The sequence below is a fragment of the Trichechus manatus genome, unplaced genomic scaffold (assembly GCF_000243295.1).
Source record: "Trichechus manatus latirostris isolate Lorelei unplaced genomic scaffold, TriManLat1.0 scaffold00120, whole genome shotgun sequence".
NCBI classification, from domain to species: domain Eukaryota; kingdom Metazoa; phylum Chordata; class Mammalia; order Sirenia; family Trichechidae; genus Trichechus; species Trichechus manatus.
This window is the reverse complement of record NW_004444056.1, coordinates 2,241,456-2,252,451: the sequence shown is the minus strand read 5'-3', so window position 1 is coordinate 2,252,451 and position 10,996 is coordinate 2,241,456. Positions and strand designations below refer to the sequence as shown.

At 44.7% G+C, this 10,996-nt stretch overlaps 1 protein-coding gene across 2 annotated transcripts in view; it reads left to right on the top strand.

Annotated features, from left to right (window-relative positions):
* Window positions 1-10,996, top strand: part of BICD2 (BICD cargo adaptor 2) — a 116,324-nt gene that overhangs the window by 70,473 nt on the left and 34,855 nt on the right. The gene's annotated exons all lie outside the window — the stretch shown is intronic.

Here is a 10,996-nt window from a genome sequence, read left to right as displayed (position 1 = left end):
CTAGCCGTTCTTAAAGTTCTTTCTTTATCTTTGGTTTTGGCAAGTTTGATTATAATATGTCTTGGTGACTTTCTTTTGGGATCTACCTTATGTGGGGTTCAATGAGCATCTTGGATAGATATCTTGTCATCTTTCACGATCTCAGGGAGGTCTTCTGCCAACAAATCTTCAACGGTTCTCTCTGTATTTTCTGTTATCCCTCCCCTCCCCCCGGCTCTGGTACTCCAGTCACTTGTAAGTTATTCCTCTTAGTAGAGTCCCACGTAATTTTTAGGGTTTCTTCACTTTTTTAAATCCTTTTATCTGATTTTTCCTCAAATAATGGTTGGTGTCAAGTGCTTTATCTTGTCTCACTAATTCTGACTTCCATTGCCTCAATTCTGCTCCTATGACTTTCTGTTGAGTTGTCCAATTCTGAAATTTTATTGTTAATCTTCTGGATTTCTGATTGCTGTCTCTCTATGGATTCTTGCAGCCTGTTAAATTTGTCATCATGCTCTTTTCTAATCTTTTTAATTTCCTCTGTTGCGTGTTCTGTGTTTTGCTTTATTTCCTTCCTAATTTCTCAAAGAGTTCTGTATATTAATCTTTTGTATTCTGGGTCTGGTAATTCCAAGAAATTTTCCTGCTCAATTAAGTTTTTATATTTATTTATTTTATGTTTGCTTACTGTGTCTTAGCTTCTTGTTTTGTTCTGATATGCCCAGATAGGTTGCTCTTAAGAGCTAGTTTGATTATTGGCACCTTTGAAGCTCTAATGTCCTTTCACCAGGTGGTTAGATCTGTTACTAGGTATGTGAGGTCAGGAGTCCACCCACTTCTGTATGGATTCAGCTCAGGTGCCCAGGTAGATAGCCACCAAGTGTGTGGTATAGGCTCTCACTTACAGTCCTAGACAGGCATGGGTGATTGGTGTAGGCAAAGGCATCTAGCTGCAGCAGGGGGACACACGCTGAGCAAGGCAGGGGGCTGACGGCCGTCCCCGAGTGTCCAGGAGGAAGATGTTTCCCTGTTCCCTAGAGTGTGTAGGTGGGTGGGTTTTGTAGCCAGACTATGAGCAGCTAATGCTGTTGGCTGTAAGGACTGGGGGGCACCTCTTATTCATGGCCTCCTATTGCTGGCTAGGTGGCATGGGTGGAGCCAGCAGTCCTTAGGCCCCTGATGTCGGTAGGTGAAGACCCTGCTTAATAGGCAGAGCAGTGTCAAATGTCAAGAACCTGCCACTTCACTGCTGAAACAGTTGAAGTTAGAGTTCTGGTATATACCCTGTTGTACTGCAGTAACGAGGGCCTACACTGCTGAAATAGGCCCACACCCGTCTATGCAGGGGGAAAGGCACTGAAAGTCCACGGCTACCTTATGCCTGTGTCTAGGCAAAGGAGCTGTGCCTACCCAGGGTTCCTGGCTTAGGGGAGCCAGCAGTTTGTTTTTTCCCATTTGTTAATTTCTTCACTCTCCAAGGCAGGGAGAATGGCTCTGGGCATGTGACGGATCCTACTTCCGTCCCTGGGGACTCAGCGGTTACTGAAGCCGGTTCGGGACCTAGTGCAGAACAGGGAGCGGGGAGGTAAATGAGAGAGAGGTTTTTCCCTAAGGGAGATGTTTTTGATCTGCATGGTAAGCCGTTCGGAAGTACTTACCTTTGCCGATGATGGCTGCTTCCCACTGGTTCTGGGTGCCCATGTAGACTCTCTGGCGCTGGGTCTCTCCTGGTGCGGAAAATGTGCCTCCCGAGCACCGCCGCTTGCCTGCCTCAATGCCCACACACGAGCTGCTCAGTTCTGGAGGGCTCAGGCTCTCACCAGGTCAGGTCTGGCAACTCGTTGCTGCTTCCGAACTGTCTCTCCCTCCCTCTGCCACTCAGTCTTGTTCCTCAACTCTGCCTTTGATGTTCAGGGCTTCCAGATTGCCATATATAATCGAATCACTTGTTTTCTCATGTCTTTGTAGTAAGAGGGTCCACCAGAAGCGTCTGAGTACTCTGCCATCTTGGCCCCGCCTCCTAGTAAAGTTTCCTGTGCCCCCATTTCACAGCAATTTCTCTGTTGTGGGTGAGTGCCACCCTCTGCATCACACTTGCTGCTTGTCCTTGTCCTGGCAGCACAGCAGTGAGACCTCCCTGTGACTGCACATCATCACCTTCCCAGAGTTTCCTCCTCTGCAGCCTCACCTCTAGGCTCCAGCAGGTCAGTGGCCTGGCTCCTGGGCACCCCCATCTGCTTCTCATCTTGTCAGGATGCACCATGCCTTGCTGTGGGGTCGGCAGGACGGGCCAGTCTCTGGGTCTCTACCGTCCAGATCCCACCAGACCTGGGTGCTCCCTGCCCCCCCGCCAACTGACCCTGTGTTGCCTTAAGTCACAGACAGGGCCTTGCGTTTTGGTTTCAGTCCAGTGGATACTGATTGTGTGTCTTGAGCAGGCTGGGCACAGCCTGTGAACACTGGTTACCCCAAATGCTGTGTGTCTTTGGGGGTGGCTTGGGGGAGCAGGGCAGAGCAGACACCCTGGGGGCCACATCAAGTGAGGTGTGAAGGGTACACAGGATTTAAATAGGCAGAGAAGAGGGAGTGGGGTGGGCTAGTCGAAAGGGCATCCCAGGCAGAGGGAATAGCAGGAGCAAAGACCGAGAAGCCAGAAGCAGACAAACCCCAGTATGCTGTGTAGCTGGTGAGGGTGTGGGGAGCACTAAGGCTGAGCCCCAGAAGCCAGCCTCCTGACGGCAGTGGGGAGCCCCTGAAGTTTAGAGCAGGGAGTGACTCGACTTGATTCATATTTTAGTTTCACCTTGTTGGGGCCACTGGGTGGAGGCCGGTGAGGGTGGGGGAGTCATTGGACAGAGGCCAGTGAGAGTTGGGAGTCTGAGGTGGGGCTGCTGGGAGGCCGGCACAGCCATCCTACTGGCGCCCAGCTCTAACAAGTGAATTGTATTAATTCAGTTAATCCTCATAACCATGCCCTGAGCTTGGTGGTGTCATTAATCCGTGTTACAGAGAAGGAAATTGAGACCCACCAGGATTGGTGGCCACCTAAGGCCACCCATTTGTACAACCACTGTGGATTGAAGTCAGCGAGTCATGTGGGGAGGAAGTCATGTAAGAGGTGGACCAACCGAGTCAAGCGGTTAGTGTTGGCTGCCCTTCACTGAAATGGGGCACTGGGGGAAGGAGGTTGGGCAGGTGGGCGTGTGGGGTGTGCCCATGTGTCCGTGGTCCCTCTGTGTCTCCTGAGGGTAGGAGTGCTGATCTAATGTTTTTCCTGTGACACCCCCACACTGCTCCTTCTCTGGGTGCCTGTTTTCCATCCCGAGGCTCTGTCATCCTTGGAGCTGTCATGGGCCCAGCCCTTACTGTGTTCTGGCCCAGCACACACCCTGCATCTTGGTTGTGCCTCACTTTCCCCATTTGCAAAGTGGAGAGTCTAGGAGTGTCTCCTCATGGAGTTGTTAGAACAATCAAGCACACAGTGAGTGTTCAGTGACTGTTACTATGATCATTTCCACAGGTAGCAGGCAGTGTAGTTATCTCACAGTCACTGGCTAGTGAGTACTGCAGCACCTTTCCCACCACGGCCTTGCCTCATCAGTGTGGCTTCACCACGTGAGAGTGAAAGGGAGCACTCCCAGAGCCCTGGACAGCGCTCTCCAGGGGCTCAGCCTAGACCACTGTCAGGGCCCCGCTACCCTTCCCCCAGTACCACGCCTCCTGAGCACAGGCCGCATTGTCAGGATGCAGGGACTGAGTGGTGAGGGTCAGTGAAACTGTCCCTCTGTTCTCCAAGCTTGCTGTGTGCTCAGCCCACTTCTCTCGGGGGGGGGGGGTCCAGATGCAGAAAGGGAGCCCACAGAAATGAAGTAGCTTGCCGAGGTTACACAGGTCACCCCACAGAGCTCCAGACCCACCATATCACGAGGCTCTCTCATAGTGCCTCCCTGCCACTCTCCTCTCTGCGTTCAACTCGGCCCTCAGCTCATCCCCCTTGAGCCGGCCCCAGGTCTGGCTCCAGCTGCCTTTCTGGCCCAAGCCTTCTCCAGCCTTCTCAAACTTCCCACTCACTCTCAAAACCAACTCTTGGTGCTTCTCAAAGATAGCCCAAGACTCCTGCCTCCTCGTCTGTGCTCACGCTGCTCCCTCAACTGAGACCCCCTTCCACCACATTTGGCTTTGAAATCCTGTCCTTAAAGCCCTCTGATCCCCTTCCTGACTGGAAGCTCCTCCACCCCCATTTGGCAAAGCCAGCCTCCCTCCTGCAGTGCCTCCTGAGGCTGCCCCTGAGCGAAGGACCAGGCCATCCAGCTGTGCCTAGCCCTGGGCTTCTAGTAGGCGCACGTTTGCAGTGTCCACAGGGGTGCAAGTCAACTTGAAACAAGCAGTAGGAGGGGATGTGTTGGCCAGGAGCAAACACTGGCCAGAACCCCTACCCAAAACACCTGGCTGGTCTGTGACCTCACCCCTGGGCTCAGCGTGCTCTGTCAGAGCTTGTCTGCCCCAGACAGCTTCCATGCCTGCTTCAAGAACAGTGTAAGCTTCGTATGAAACCAGGGCAGCCCCTGGGGCCGTATCACCAAGGTGTCCCTGCCTGAAGCCCAGCCAAGAGTCCTGTGGTCCAGAAAGATGGAAGGCCTTTCCCTGCCTCCCCCCCCGCCCCGCCCCCCGCCACCTTCTCCAGAGAGAAGAGGGTGGAGAACTGCAGTAGGGGGTCATCCTTCCCAGTCCAAATCTAGACAACAGGGTAGACAGAGAGCCTAACCTGAACCAGTTCAGCAGGTGAGGCAGGGAAAGCTGCAGAGACAAAGCAAGCCCACAGCTGGTGACCCTGAGCTCATATGAGGAATACAGCCTGGCTGATGTCTGAGCACTTCCTCAAGGGAATCTCTAGTCCTGCAGCGGACCTGGAAGAAGGGACTGACCCCAGGTTTCCAGGGAGAGGCAGGGGTTGGAATGGACTTGAAAGACTGTATTGGATTGTGTGAGGTGGGGCAAAGATGTTTTATCCAGAAGAAATTCAGACAGATGGGCTGAGTAACCAGGAGCACTGTCTTCACCTCTCTGACCCTCAGCCTGCCAGTCTGTAAGCTGGGCACAGTGACCACAGTGACCCTTGTCTTATGGGTTCACATTCTCTGGGTTGAGGGTAGGATGTTTCAAAAACATCCGAGTTGTTTTCTTAAACAGGTGTAATTAACATACAATAAATTACACGTACTGAAGTGTAGAATTCTGATAACTTTCGACCTGTGAAACCATCACCAACAGTCAAGAATATATCCATCACTCCTAGGTGTTTCCTCGTGCCCATATGTAATCCCTCCGGTTCACTCCCCATGGCAACCATGATATAGATTAGTTTGCATTTTCTAGAGTTTTATATATGGAAGCGTATAGTATGTACTGTTTTTTTTGTTGTTGCTTGCTTTGGTCTGGCTTTCCACTAAGCACTTTTTAGAATTATTCATGTTATTGTGTATATCAGCAGTTGATTTCTTTTTTATTGTTGAGAAGTAGTCCATTGTATGGCTGTACCACAATTTTTTGATGTTGATGGTTATTTGTTTAATGCTATTACAAATATACACATTTGTGTATAAGCCTCTGCATGGACATGTGCTTTCATTCTCTTGGGTAAGTACCTAGGAATGGAATGACTTAGTCATAGAGTAGATATATGCCTAACTTTTTAAGAAATTGCCAAATTCTTTTCCAGAGTCATTGTACCATTTTACATTCCTCATCAGCAGTATATGAGAGTTCCAATTGCTCCACATCTGCCAACACTTAGTAGAGTCAGTCATTTTAATTTTAAACATTCTATTAGATATGTGGAGTCCCTGGATGGTGCAAGAGGTTAATGTGCTCAGCTCCTAACCGAAAGGTTGGAGATTTGAGTCCGCGCAGAAGCGCTTTGGAAGAAATGCCTGATGATCTGCTACTTCCGAAAAATTAGCCATTGAAATCCCTGTGAAGCACAGTTCTGCTCTGACACATGTGCGGTCGGAATCAACTCAGTGGGAACTGGTTGTTGGCTAATGACTAATGATATTGAGCATCTTTTCACGTGATTCTTTCTCATTAGTATATCTTCTTGGGTGAAGTATCTGTTTAGTTCTTTTGCCAGTTTTTTATTGGATTGTTTTTATATTTTTCAATTTTAAGTGTTCTTTTATATTCTGGATACAAGTCCTTTATTAGATAAGTAAGTGATTTGCAAAGATTTTCTCCCAGTCTGTGGCTTGTCTTTTCATTCTCTTAACCATGCCTTTCAAACAGTATGAATTCTTAATTTTGAAGCCCATATTAACCAGTTTTTTCTTTTATGGATTATGTCCAAGGTCACAAACATTTTCTTCTGGAAGTTTTATACTTTTAAGTTTTATATTTAAGCCTATAAAAGACTACCTTTTTCCTCTGAATTGCCTTTGTACCTTTGTCAGATCAGTTGACCATATGTGTGGGTCTCTTTCTGGATTCTTTATTCTGTTCAGTGGATTTATCTATCTATATGCCATTACTACATTGTCTTGATTAGTGTTTTTTTAATGGTGGTAAATATAAATGTAACAAAACATTTTCCATTTCAACATTTTTTACATGTGCAATTCAGTGACGTTAATCATATTCACCTTGTTGGTCAACCGTCACCACTACCAAATTTTTCCATTACCCTTAACAGAAAATCAATGTCCTCTAAGCCCTGAGTCCCCCTTTCCCTACCCCTCCTGCCTGCCCCTGCTAACCACTAATAAAGTTAAGTCTCTATACACTTAACTATTCTAAATAATTCATGTAAATTGGATCATACAATATTTGTTCTTTTGTGACTGACTTCAGTTAGCATGATGTTTTCAGGGCTCATCCATGTTGTAGCACGTATCAGATCTTCATTTCTCTTTATGGCTCAGTAATGTTCTATTGTGTGTATGTACCACATTTTATTTATTCATTCATCCATTGGTGGACATATCAGTTCTTTCCACATTTTGGCTATGTGAATACTACTGCAGTGAATATTGGTCTTACAGATATCTGTTGACTTTCCTGCTTTCAGCTCTTTGGGGTATATATCTAGAAGTGGAATTGCTGGATCATATGGTAATTCTATGTTTAGCTTTTTGAGGACTGAATCTTTATAAAAATTACTGACATCAGATACAAAGTCCTCCTACTTCATTTCTGTTTCTCAAAGTTGTTTTAGGTAGTCTAGATCCTTTGCATTTCTTTATGAACTTTAGAATCACCTTGCCAGTATCTACAAAAAGCCTGTTGGGATTTTGATTGGCATTGTGAGGAATCGATAGATCAATTTTTGGAGAATTAACGTTGTAACAATATTGAGTCTTCTGGTCCATGAACAAGATATATATCTCCAGTTATTTAGGTCTTTAATTTCGCTCAGCAATTGTTAATGGATTGAATTGTGTTCCCAAAAAATACGTATTGTAAACCCTAACAACTGTACCTGTGGTTAGAATCCCTAACACCTATACCTGTGGTTAGAATCCCATTTGGGAATGGGTTTTCTTTGTTTTGTTTATGAGGCAGTATTAGTGTAGGGTATGCCTTAAGTCAGTCTCTTTTGAGATATAAAAAGCAGATTAAGCAACAAGCACAGAGGGAAAGATGCACGCCACATGATCACCAAGGAACCTAGGAATAGAAGCTAAAATGGGATAGGACTTTCCCCCAGAGCGAACAGAAGGAGCCTTCCCCTAGAGCTGGCACCCTGAATCCGGACTTATAGCATCCTAAACTGTGAGAAAGTAAATTTCTGTTCATTAAAACTGCCCACTTGTATTATTTCTGTTATAGCAGCACTAGATAACTAAGACAGCAGTATTTTTGTGGTTTTCAGTGTATAGGGCTTGCACATCTGTCAAATTAAGCATAGATTACAGCCAAGAAAACCCTGTGGGGCAGTTTTACTCTGTCACATGAGGTCACTATGAGTCAAAAACAACAACACCTAACAAAAGCAACGCTTAATATTTTTAATGCTGTCGTAAATGGTATTTTTAAACTTTTCACTTTCTGATTGTTCATTGTTAGCATATAGAAATAAAATTGATTTTTATATATTGATCTTATAGCTTGTAACCTAGCTGTCTTAGGCTGGGTTCTCTAGAGAAGCAAAACTAGTGAAGTATATATATATGTGGGTATGTGTGTATACACACACACACACACACACACACACACACACACAGAGATTTATCTCAAGAAAATGGCTCACACAGTTGTAGAAGCTGGCAAGTCCTAAGTCTGTGGATCAGGCGTCAGGCTGGAGGCTTCTCCTGACTTACATAACTGCAGAGGCTGACAAATCCCAACAACCAGAGGTCAGATGATGACAAGCTGGATACAGGATCCAGAGTGTATAAAAGCCAGCAAGCTTTGCCAGCATCCCCAAGAAAACTCCCCTTACAACTGATTGGCTGATCACATCAGATCATGTCATGGAGGTGATTACATTATATCACAAAATGGAGGATAACTACATCATCACATAACTGCCAACCCACTGAGAATCATGGCCTAGCCAAGTTGACAGACAACCTTAACCATCACACTAGCTAAACTCACTTATTAGTTCTAGTAGTTTGTTTTTATACGTAGATTTCATTGGCTTTTCTACACAGACGGTCATATAATGTACAAATAGACACTTTTTACTTCTTTCTTTTCACTGCAGGCTAGGAACTCCAGTATAATGTTGAATAGAAGTGGTGAGATTCAGTTTTTCATCATTAAGTAATGTTAGCTGTAGGGTTTTTGGAAGATACTTTTTATCAAGTTGAAGGTGTTCCCTTCTGTTTTGCTGAGAATTTTTATCAAGAATGGATGTTGAAATTATTTTCCTGCATCTTTTGAGATGATCATATCGTTTTTCTTTTGTGTCTGTTATTATAGTGAATTCTGTTGATTTTTTTCTAACGTTAAATCAACCCTGCATTCCTTAGATTGGCCCCACTAGATAATGATGCTTTATCTTTTTTTATATATTGTTGGATGCTATTTGATAAAATTTTGTGAAGAGTTTTTTGCATCTGTGTTAATGAGGGGTATTTGGTCTGTTGTTTTGTTTGTTTGTTTTGGTTTTTTGGTTTTGATTACAGGGTTGTCATAAATTGAATTGTGTTCCCCAAAATGTGTATCAATTTGGCTAGGCCATGATTCCCAGTATTGTGTGATTGTCCACCATTTTGTCATCTGATGTGATTTTCCTATGTGTTGTAAATCTTATCTCTATGGTGTTAATGAGTCAGGATTAGAGGCAGTTATATTAATGAGGAGGGACTCAATCTATAAGATTAGGTTGTGTCTTAAATCAATCTCTTTTGAGATATAAAAGAGATAAGCGACCAGAGAGACATGGGGACCTTATACCACCAAGAAACAAGAGCCAGGAGAAATGTATGTCCTTTTGGACCCAGGGTGCCTGTACTGAGAAGCTCCTTGACCGGGGAACATTGATGACAAGGACCTTCCCCTGGAGCTGACACCCTGAATTCAGACTTCTAGCCTCCTAGACTATGAGAGAATAAATTTCTCTTTGTTAAAGCCATCTACTGGTGGTATTTCTGTTACAGCAGCACTAGATAACTAAGACAAGGGTAATGTTGACCTCATAAAATTAGTTGGAAAGTATTCCTTCCTTTTTAGTTTTCTGGAAGAGTTTGTGTGGAATTGGTATTGTTTCTTCCTTAGATGTTTGGTAGAATTCACTAGAGAAGCCGTCTGGGCCTAGAGTGTTCTTTGTGGGAAGGTTTTAAACTACAGATTCAGTTTCTTTGATAAAACTATTCAGGTTATCTTTTTTTCTTCAGTGGACTTTGGTAGTTTGTGTCTTTCAAGGAATTTGTTTCATCTAAGTTGTCAATTTATTGGCATAAAGTTGTTTATGATATTCCCTTATTCTGTTAACATCTGTAGAACCTTTCGTTCCTAGTATTGGTAATTTGTGTCTTCTCCTCCCCGCAATAATCTGGCTAGAGGTTTATCAGTTCTGTTGATTTTCTCAAAGAACTCACTTGTGGTTTAATCGATCTCTCTCTCTCTCTATTTCAGTGATTTCTACTCTGGTTATTATTTTCTTTCTTCGTACTATGGGTTCATTTACTCTTTGTCTTAGTTATCTAGTGCTGCTGTAACAGAAATACCATGAGTGAATGGCTTTAACAAAGAGAAGTTTATTTTCTCACAGTCCAGTAGGCTACAAGTCTAAATTCATGGTGTCAGCTCCAGGGGAACACTTTCTCTGTCAGCTCTGGAGGAAGGTCATCAATCTTCTCTTGGTCTGGGAGCTTCTCTGCACAGGAACCTCAGGTCCGAAGGATGCACTCTGCTCCCGGCACTGCTTTCTTGGTGATATGAGGTTCCCGTGTGTCTCTGCTCACTTCTCTCTTTTACGTCTCAAAAGAGATTGGCTTAAGACACTACCCAGTCTTGTAGACCTCATCAGTATAACTGCCACTAATCCATTTTATTAGATCATAGTGATTGAATTTATAACACATAAAGAAATCACATCAGATTACAAAATGTTACACAATTATACAATACTGGGAATCATGACTTAGCCAAGTCCACAGATATATCTGGGGGACACAATTCAATCCATGACATTCTTCTTCTAGTTTCTTTAGAAGCTGAGTGTCATGGTTTGAATTATGTCCCCCAAAAAATGTGTGTATCAGTTTGGCGGGGCTATGATTCCTGGTATTGTGTGGTTTTCCTATATGTTGTAAATCCTGCCACTATGATGTTAATGAGGGAGGATGGGTGGCAGTTGTGTTAGTAAGGCAGGACTCAGTCTACAAGATTGGATTGTTTCCTGAGGCATTGTCTTGAGATGTAAAAGACAGAACTGAGCAGAGAGACAGGGGGACCTCATACCATCAAGAAAGCAGTGCCAGGAGCAGAGCGCATCCTTTGGACCAGGGTCCCTGTGCCGAGAAGCTCCTAGTCTAGGGGAACACTGAAGAGGAGAAGGCCAACCGAGAGA